The sequence below is a fragment of the Pieris rapae genome, chromosome 11, assembly GCF_905147795.1.
Source record: "Pieris rapae chromosome 11, ilPieRapa1.1, whole genome shotgun sequence".
Classification (NCBI taxonomy): domain Eukaryota; kingdom Metazoa; phylum Arthropoda; class Insecta; order Lepidoptera; family Pieridae; genus Pieris; species Pieris rapae.
This window is the reverse complement of record NC_059519.1, coordinates 676,649-687,523: the sequence shown is the minus strand read 5'-3', so window position 1 is coordinate 687,523 and position 10,875 is coordinate 676,649. Positions and strand designations below refer to the sequence as shown.

Below are 10,875 nucleotides of genomic sequence, written 5' to 3'. Positions count from 1 at the left end.
CGAGTACCGACAAGTGCGGATAGAATTAAAGTTAACTGATTATGAAAAAATAGTTGGTAAATTCAAAGTAGACTCTTGTCTAGTTAAATAGCACTTGGAACGACATGTTTTCAGACTTACAACTGTAATTAACGTTTGTATAACACCATCGCTCAATAGACTCCTGTCGGGAGGCCTATGGGTCTGCTGTTTTGAGCCACACTTACTGCTTGAAGGCCTATAAGTATTGCACACCAGGCAGGCGGTTGCAGGTAACCGCCTAAAAAGCAGTCAGCCAATTATATATTGACAGCGTAGAAACAAAAGTTACTAAAACTAAGACATGTATATATGCTATGAATTTAATATTTACGATACCATTACCAATATTTATTTTTAGCCCCAAAATAGGCTTCAGTGTCAGCGATTACCTCTTCATATGCGCAAAATCTCTATCCAACGCGCAAACAGTGTGAGAACAGTAAAAAAATACTAGAAACGTCGAGCTATGTAATTAATTTAATAAATTAACGATTATAAACATTAAATATTATTTAGATGTGAGTTAACTGTAGATACTCGGCATGATTTATAGAAAATCTAATGCGAAAGGTAAAAAATATAATCCTTATTAATGGCTTAATCACAAAAAAGACAATCATCATAGATGTGGTCTGAATCGGCAGAAGCGCTCTGCCATGATGATATCTACAGAGCGTGCAAGGATAGTTAATACAACTTAGAATATTTATTGAATCTTAAATTTCCACTAAAAAGGAATCAAAATATTAAATTAAGATCTCCTCGCAGAAAAATATCAATTTTATTTGCAATATAAACCTTAATCTTCGAATTAAATTTAATTACAAAATTATCATTGAGATTTTGACCTCCCAAATAATAAAACTTTCGGATTTTTTGTTTTGTATTTACGTAGTTATTATTGTCAGCACGTGTTATTTTAGTTATTAAAAAATTATGCAATACATTGTATTATATGGATTACTGTGTTAACGTGACCTAAAAATCGCTATATAAATTCTTATAAGGCCAGCAACGCACTCGCGGGCCCTCTGGCATTGAGAGTGTCCATGGGCGGCGGTATCATTTAACATCAGGTGAGCCTCCTGCCGTTTGCCTCCTGTTCTATATAAATATATATATATATATAAGGGTTTATTGTTTCTGGTTAGAAGACTCAAACATGCAGTCTATTCCAAACCACAATTAGCAGTTAATTAGGAGTTAGAGTTTGTTTTTTTGACGTTCATAAGTGTACATTACCTATATGAATAAAGATATTTTTGAGTTTGAGTTTGAAAAAAAAAATCAACTGTACACATTTTTATCATAATTTATCCCTCATAAATATATATTAAATAAATAAAAAAAACTAAGTAAATAAAATGTATTTGCATATAATTTCGTCAAAAACATTTTGATATAGGTATTCCCTTAGTTTTTCTTATAAGGTTGCAGAAACCAAGATGTGATGTGAAACAAGTCGTTAACCTAATGCTATTTTCATTACTGATAAGTAATTAAGAACAAATATTCATAATTGCGCATTATGTTTGCTGTCTTCAGAATCTAAGGATAACTCGTACCACAGGTTTCACTTTATTAAGTATGTGAAAGACTTAAATTTAAATCTAGCTGTGAAGCTACTCAAGTGTATTGTTGTGGGTTCTCGCATGATCATCAATATTCTTCTTTGATGACCAGGCGAGAACAATATTTTGGATACCGCGCTTCTAAACAATGACTTGGTGCTTTGACCAAACTTTTGTCTTAAGTTTTTCAACCAGGACGTACGTCTGCGGCCAGGTCACCGACTACTTGCCTTGTATGATTATTGGAAGGAGGTCTTATTTCTTAATGTGCCGTAAAACGTCTCCGAAATACTTAAGTTTCCTTTTTTTAACCTTCACAAGCACTTCTTTGTTCTTCTGCACTCTGTCGCCAGCGTCCAAGATTCTACGCCATGCAGCAATAATGACAATAATGAATAATAATGAAAGAGAAGAAGTAAGATCAATGCGCGTTCTATGTTGTAAATTTAGGCGCTTGTCACAAAGTATTTTTTATTGGTTCTGGAAAGGCATTCCACGCTTGTTCATGCTAGGCGATGGATGAACAATTTTTCTATGCGCACAATTACAGAAGGCAACATTCTGAAGCCCAGAAATAGGATTTATGTATTCATTAACAGAATTGTTAATATTAATCTTATGATTATAAATAATCACCAATTGCCATCAACATTACATAAACCAATTGAATATCTGGATTATATCCAAAATTCTACTCAACTGTCAAGATGTTTTACTCATACGTCACTGTATTATATTAAATATTTACGGACGTAGTATATCCGCCAAAATTATATTTACAAAACACTCATTGGTTTAGTAGTAAGGTTGTTCCAGTGCAGATTAAGGGTGGATCTAGCATTCGTGCTAACTTCTTCACGTATAAGATGATTTCTTTTCCTTTCAGTTTTCTTAAACGGCCGCGGTGGCTAGGCCCGTGGCATTGAGAGTGTCCATGGGCATAACGCCGCCCGCCGACTATCACGTGAGCCGTCTGATCGTTCTATAGAAAAACCTGATCTGTCCTAGAAACGGAGTCATGGTTTCATAACGACTCACTCCCTGAATCCCTTTGGTTTGAATTTCAGTGGTACTGTTCTGGGTTTGTTTTCCGTTTCTTGTTCCAAAAGCATTATCGCTAAGTATAAAAGGAAATGCCCACTTGTATTGTAACCGACTCGAAGAAATTAACATACTTCCATATACACAACAATATTTCTCAATATAAAAGGAGGTGTCCTTTTTCTTCTCAATCCTAGTTCCCATTGTGGAAATTTCTGCCCATTTGTTCCCGTAATAAATAACATTAAGACAGGAATAGTTTCGTGACGTAAAACTAATAATAGTTTTAATTAGCTGTAGCAAACATGAAGCTGACAAGACGAGCTAATAAACATTGTTTATAACAGGAACTCAAGACGGAAGCTACGATGACAAGTCTTGAAGATGAAACTTTATGAGTTTTTTAAGTTTAATAGAATGCCGTTATTAAAATTTTTAATTAAATTTTAACAGTACTCTATTAATTACTTTAAGCGTATGATTCTTAATCCTGACGTCGTTGTTTCGAATCCTAGCGGCTTTTGTCGTACTACTTTTCCTCTTCTTCTTTCTTCTTCTTCTTTTTGATCTTGCTCGTGAGGCAGCAAATAAATGGGTCAGATTAGATTATATTAGACTAACATACTCTCAAAATTACAATGAAATAAAGTCTATTTTGACACATAACAGATAATTTTAATTAAAAAATAAATCTTCAGATATATATTATAACTAGGTATTAGAGGCAATAAATTAATACTACTGTGTATCTCTCAATTAATTTTATATGAAAAAATAAAGACACGATCCATAGAAATAACGTTTGGTAGAAATGGTAGAATCGACTCACCGAAAATCAATTGCGGAAGACATTTGAGTGAATTATTTTAATGCCCAGTGTGGATTGAGCATCTGCAAGGTATTTGATATAAAATAAATCGTGTAACAATGAAGGAGCAATGGCCTGCAATGACGTCTCTGCTATTTGTGTAGCGGTAACTGTCAAACATAAGATTAGCAGTGACTTTTGATTTACAAATGCATCGCAAAACACTTTATTAGTATCAAATACAAACAATCGTTGACCCAGATGCTAAATCGTGATTGATTTTGCTGATGCACTTGGACGGTTGTGGTATTTAATCAAACAGTGATTTATGTGTGTAATTGATGTATACGGAATGAGGATTATACATTTTTTATCTGTTCGTTGTCATTTCGGGAAATAAAGGGTTTATGGGAAGGTAACTTAGGACTATTAACTTGCGATTATTCTTGCGAATTCGGCGAAAAAACGTATTAAGCACATAAGCTGCATCATAAGCATACCCCACATACACACCTTCACGTACATACCAATCAATTTTACACTGTAACACAACACAGCCGAATTATGTATTACTTAGTTAAATGTATTGGATAATTTTGATTGTTTGATCTCCTTTGTAAATTTTTGAACCTTTTTTGTAGGTAAATATTTTATATAATTTTTGGAATCTGTAGGATTACGAAAAACTAATTAACCTCAACTTGTTTATCATGACTATTCTCTGATGAGCTCATAGCTCTTTATAAGTACCACACCTAAAGTACCACATCATATATATGTAATACATTTTCTACAGTATAAGATACAATCCATCTATTCTAAATTACTGTAAACATAGATTTAACAAAAATAAATCACTGAAAGAAAACATCTTGATTCTGGCAGGTTAATTTTATAGTTCTGGAGATAGTACAAGGTCACATAATATTAAGTGCTGACCGCTGACCATGGACACCCACAACACCAGGAGTTTTGAAAGTGCTTTGCCGGCCTTTAGGCTAGTGGAACGCTCTTTTCTTGAAGGCCCATAAGTCGTAACGGTTTGGAATTCGCAAAGCAAAGCAAAAAAAACAGTAAAGGAGGGGAACTCCCCCGCCTTTCCATCTTCCATAAACAGTATAACATGGGGTAAGGCCGAAGTTGGCAATTAAATCTTTCTTTCTTTTTTTTTATTTATTTTACAAAATAATATATATTACAATATGTTACATTAGAAAACCGCTTTGGTTTTTATTAATGTAACCATAGCAGTCTTGTTTAGGAGCGCGACAACTGCATGTAAAATAAGTTTTTTAGTTTAATATTTTTATTGGATAGTGTTAAGCTATCTGTTAAGTATTTGGGTAGACTATTTATTAGCCGCGGTAGCAAATGCCGCAACGTTCTCTCGCCATATACGTGTAATAGGCATCTCCTAGGCCACGCTTAACATCGACTGGGATTGTGGCCAAACATCCTCCTGTTTCCTATAAAAAAAAAAGACTTTGTTGTGCAACGCCAGACGTCAACATGGAATGGGTGGATTTTTTCTGTCTTGACGTCCGGCCACGATATTAAGGCGCAGGTGGAATTCTCTAATTGTTCTTTGGAAGTCCTTGGTATTCGTGTCGTGTCATACGTTTGTCTTCCGTAAATTAGGTCCGCTTGTTATAGCCTCCATTGAAGGCTTTCATCCCACCTGTTATTCTTAAAAAAACTTATGCTTATGATTAACGATGGTGGAGGTATATATTTGTATGACGAGATTTTTATAGGGCTCAAACCAAGCTCGAAAGTGCGTTACTAATGCGTAGTTGACTTATATTTTTCCAGCTATACAATGCTTTTCATTTCTACCGAGCTGAATAAACCGTCAGGCAAGACAAAGAGGTTTTTCTAAAACGAAATCCCGTATCTAGTGATTAGACCGCACATTGTACCAAGTCTAGCCTTTTTTTAAATTATGATATATGCAAAAGTATTAATAACCAAAGGCTAACACATACATAATGCCAGCCCCAAAAAATTAAGCATTTTTGTTTTTGGCCTGAATGAGACATGTTGGAGATAAGTAAATTTAAATTTGTTAGTTAACTGCTTCTTCAAATTAATATTAATTGTTCTAAAACGTAAATCTCCCGTCGTTGTATGATCTCCGCGATTAAAGACAAAATAAAACGACCTCTAACCACGTTGGCTGCGATTCAAACATTATTAAACGTTATTATTTTTACAGTTGTAATAAGTAGTTTTAGTCGTATTCAGAAGCTTCGTTAATTTGTAATCTAACATGTTACGCCATTAATAAACTTAGCAAATTTAAATTGCACGTACGGTTCTTCTACGGTAAAATAAAAAATACTGAGTCATTATTTCATTAATTACTGTAAATTAAATTGTGCAGAGAGCCTACTTGACACTCGTTCATTCATTTCGATGTTTCAATATAACATGACTTTTTGAAAAGGCATAATCCAAGTAAATTACGGATATGGTTTAAACTGGTGAGATAACGGTAGTAGGCGTACATCGTAAATCCGTCGTATATTGTATAACCCAACCTAAGCAAACGTCGCGCGCGGCGCGCGCCCTCGGTCGGCCAGTCATCGAGCGACGGTCGTTTGGAATGTTGCTATCGGTCTTCGCGAAATATATACATTGTTTATGTGACATGCGCGCATAATTTAACTAATCTAATAAGAATCAGATTAAAGTGTTTTATATAGTGTCAGTGAAGTGCAGTTTTGTATATAAAGCTCCTCTGAGGTTGTGTCGTGTTTGTATTCCATTGAAAGCGCGGTGCTCGCTCGTCCGGTGTACGGGACGTCGCCCCCGGAGTTTTACTAAGAGGTAAGGGAAGGAAGGTGCATATAAAATAAAAATAAATGTTTTCTGTTTATCATCCAACACTAACCTAATTAACACAAATAAGAACTCTTAGTTATCAAACTTTAATACATATTGTATTAGCTACTAAACGAGCAACTTCTATTTCTTGTGTCCAACGATAAATCATAATGCATACGGCATACCGACCTATTATGTTCACATTATACATTTGAAGGCACTGTGAATATATATATTATATCATTTGAATTAGTATATTTAGTAAAATTTTATACTTATTATAATTTAATAATCGGAAAAGTTAGACTAATGTTAAATTATCGTTTATTGTCTTTAGGTAGGTAACTACTACACATTTAAATAAAGCAGCTTAAACCATAAACGCGAATTTATTATATAATTTACATAACTCGACAGCTTTTGCTGGCCATTATTGCTGAAAAGCTCTCGAAACGTCGAGCTATGTAAATAATGTAATAATTAAATATACCTACGTTAAAAAGTTTTATGGTGATATTTCCTGTTTACGTACGTAGTGTTGAAGCACGCGGTTGTAGATGGTAGCTTATCTCAGCTTTTAATTACTTAGACCTTACACGCATTCAAAAATATATGAGGATATGCACATTATATATTCACAGCAGTAAATCAAACATCCATAAAATGGTAATTTCTGATTGTTTTCTTACATATTATGAACTTAGTCCGCGGATATCTTGCCTTGAAAATACAATATATTTCCCACATTCGTATATTTAGCCACAGTATTTAGTTACGGTTTGCCTTCAACGTCTTTGTTCTTAACTATAACTTGACCTTTTTGTATGAGTTATTACAATTTGAATTATCTAGCTAGAATTTATGAGCCAGTTCAGTATATGCAACTTAAACATTTACTTAAAACGATTATTGTCGGTTTATATATAGTATAAAGGAACTAAAAATCTTCACTAATAAATTCTGAAAACAAAAATGTTCGGCTGGACATATCAATCAAATGGTTACATATTTTTTTTTATTCGTAAGTTTTTCCGTTACAAATACATATTCCTCCTTGTATTAGTATGTATCTAGATCTAATATTAGTACTGCTCAGTGGGGTGCGAAAAATACGCCAGTTCAAATTCCAGCCATCCGAGATGTTCACTTGATCAGCAATCCACATTTGTTATCATGTATCTATCAATGTATAACCAATAATGACATTTCAATATTTATAAAACGTCTTGTAGTCTTAGCGAAATAAATTATGGTATTTTTTTTTAAATTTTGTACACAAATGAAAGTAAAAATGGTTTTGATAATTCGTTCAAGTGTCAAACCAGACATTTATTTATTTCGTAATCTTTCAGCTAACATAAATTATATATAATTACAAACAAATACACTAAAAATATAGCCAAAGATGGAATACATCATACCAAGCTTATTTTTATAAAACATATGGATAACTAAAACACTCACAAGTTTTAGTTATATTTGCTAGCATAATTTTCTTGCCGGCTTGCGATGCTGATGTACGGAAGCCGGTAATTGATCTCCTGATTCCCGGAATATTAGAAGTCCCTGCGTTTTGTGGGTTTTCTTTGTTCGCAACGTTTAAATATAACGGCATTTATATACGCAAAAGTTCGAAAGGTTTTAATGATAGTCATACAATAAAGTAAGTAAGCTTGAATATAATAATTTGTGAATAAATTAAAAAAAAAAAAACGACTTCTTCTATTGTATAAGGGCTTTTGCCTGATATATTTGAGGGGTTGGGCGCTGTATACTCAAATACAGGTTTACACCTAGTTCAGCGTCAGATAAACCTGACCATTTTTTTTATATACTTGCGCAATTAGATATAACCTTTTCCTGTGAAACAAACTTGAAATAAATTGTTATTACTACTATTCTAGAAAAATCGTAAACCTAAGAAACATTGTGACAAAACGTTAGAAAATAAGAATTAATTACTTTAGATTACAATAAATTCAATTACAAAACCTGACTAATTAAGCAATTTATTACAAAAATTATATCAAGAGTTATTAGCTAATTAATTAAGGCTCTCGTGAAATAGCAGCTCAGTAATGAGATATAAAAAGCGTAATTATTCTCACTCGCTTAGCTAGAATTCGTCCATTCCTCGTAAGACTCTTTGATACGTAAGTTAAAAGGATTTATATATTTTCACTTTTAAAATACTCTTCTCGAATTCTATTTGCTTACAAGTTTATTATGTTTAATTAAAGAAAAAGCTAGTTAGCTTTAATTTATTTATTTTCCCATTGTGAGTGTAGTGGCTTACGAGGAATTCTAAAACTCAAACCCTATTTTTCCCCTTATATTCTGTTTGTTTTAGTAGCTATATTGCATATATATATAATTGTACGGATTACTTAAGAAACTTAAATGCTAGGTTCTATGAAGACATTACTAGGAAATTGTTAAGGTATAACAGTAAGTAAATTTAAAAAAAAGGCAAAAGAAAAGTGAAAAAGTGGAATTTAAATCCAAATATTTTTTTAAAAGATTTTACAATATAATTGCCCCCCTGTGGGGCGTGGGCCCCACGTTGGGCAACCGTGATCTAGAGCATTATGAGGACACCTGTTCATCGTCCGTTTTCTTAGAGAAGCCTTAGGAAAAGTTACAAAATAGATATTTGGCAGTGGGAGAAACCTTAAATCGACTAAACAGTTATTAGGTCATACCATACACGCTTCGCCGACTGTCTGCATGATGTCATATTGTCTATATTACGTTACTTTACAAATTAACAAACCATACTCATGTTTGAGTATGGTTTGTTTATTGTGTAGTTAATTAAATAATGTCCAAAAGTAGTGTTTATCTAGTCACTTATAACATTTTTTATTGACGGTTTTGCATTTAAGAATTTAACCTAATTTAAGCGATTTTTTAGTAAAATGAATTTAAAATGCTAACACAAAAATCTTTATTATTGAGGAAATCAACTATAAAAATTATGAAGTTAAATTGTTCTGTATTAAAGACGTGAAAAGTTTCGTTGAGATTTGGTATGGAATCCATGATGAACCCTAAACCTCGTCATAAACCCGAAGGCAAGAATAACCGTTTTGAGTTCCGATTGATTTCAATTTAATTTCTATTCTGATAACAATACTTAGGGTCGATGTTTGAACCATTTTGTTCGCTTCCTAATACCCTCTCTGTCCCCCACGTGAGGCCGCTCTACAGCCCAAGTTTAAGAATACATCAGCGTAACACATGTTCTTTGTTCTATCCTCACCACAGACGAATAACTCGTTTAACTTAAACGTCTAATAAAACGAATAAAGAATCGTAAATGTATTCTTTATTCCCATAACAAATTGTTCAGAAAGGTGCTCACGATCGCGTATTAAATTGGCCCTTTTGAAGTTCAGACTTCCGGTGTCTCCCGCAAAGCCTTATTTAAATTCAGAAACGTTTCAGGGCGCTCTTACGAGCCTTCCCCACTTTCAGGTATTCTCCGCTGTTATTTGAACGGTGCAGTTTTGATTAAAACTGCACTATTGCACAGAAGCAAGTTCTTAGTAATGTATGTATCCTTTGTGTTTTAATACATACTGGAATGCCGGCTGCGAGTCTAAATGAAATACATGTTCAAATGATAAAACGTTCAGTCTTTTAACAAAATCTGCCGTAGAATCGTGAAAGATTTTAATGTTATTTTTAAAACGAATGAAGTGTTTGAGTACTAACTGTGATACCAAAATTATGCAAATTTAGGATTATTAAAACTTATTGTGAATGTTACTATAAAATCAGTTTAATAAATTATATCTTTTACTTGAAGTAATCATGGAATCATAGGAAAAAATCGTACTAAAAATAAGAAAACTACTTAAAATTAAAAGCGAAGAAGTAAGACGAAATACAAGTTATAAATCCCTTATATTATGCCCTAAAACAGAGGCAGAAATGAGCGGGCATATAGCAAGATACAGAGTTTAAAGGTGGACTTTAAAGATAACTATATGATAAGGACCAAAGGGAAGAAGGAGAAAAGGGCGCCACAAAAAAGGTGGATAGAAAAAATAGAAGCTGTAGCAGGAAGCGAGAAGAGAAAGAAAACTATAAACAGAGTCAGTTGGTAAAAGCTGGAAGAGGCCTTTACCCGTGAAGGGGTTCTGATAGCCGGTAATGAAGGTAGCTAAGATATAGGATATATATGATATTAAAATAAATAAAATAATGAATAAATCTTAGCTGTATATTATATTTTTTGTCATGATTGTAAATGAAAAGGGCTTTATTATATTTATTATTATTAATAACTCTAATCAGATTTTAAGTTTTCTTTGACCTCAAGTACATTTAAGTAAATGTTTCACGGAATAAAATAGTATGTATTACTACTAAATGTTTATCGGTTTATGATAATAGTTATCGTTAAAATTAAACATTGTCTACATAACCCAAGCACGCAAACAGATTTATAATCCCAAAGACTAATGTTCAGTCAAATGATGTTATCGTACCATGAATATTGCCAAGGGTCATACTATTTCGATACGAAATATTTACTGAAATTGAACGTTTTCAATTTCCTCTGATGTACAGAGAACATTTGATGCACCTGTGTTTAAATAT

General features: G+C 33.1%; 1 protein-coding gene across 5 annotated transcripts in view; it reads left to right on the top strand.

Annotated features, from left to right (window-relative positions):
• The first annotated feature begins 6,015 nt into the window (after positions 1 to 6,015).
• LOC110991594 (Ca(2+)/calmodulin-responsive adenylate cyclase) overlaps positions 6,016 to 10,875 on the top strand; it is a 78,881-nt gene continuing 74,021 nt past the window's right edge. For all 5 annotated transcript variants that reach the window (XM_045629934.1, XM_045629933.1, XM_045629932.1 and 2 more), the window contains exon 1: positions 6,016 to 6,270. The gene's annotated coding sequence lies outside the window, so the exon portion shown is untranslated. The remainder of the gene's footprint in view (positions 6,271 to 10,875) is intronic.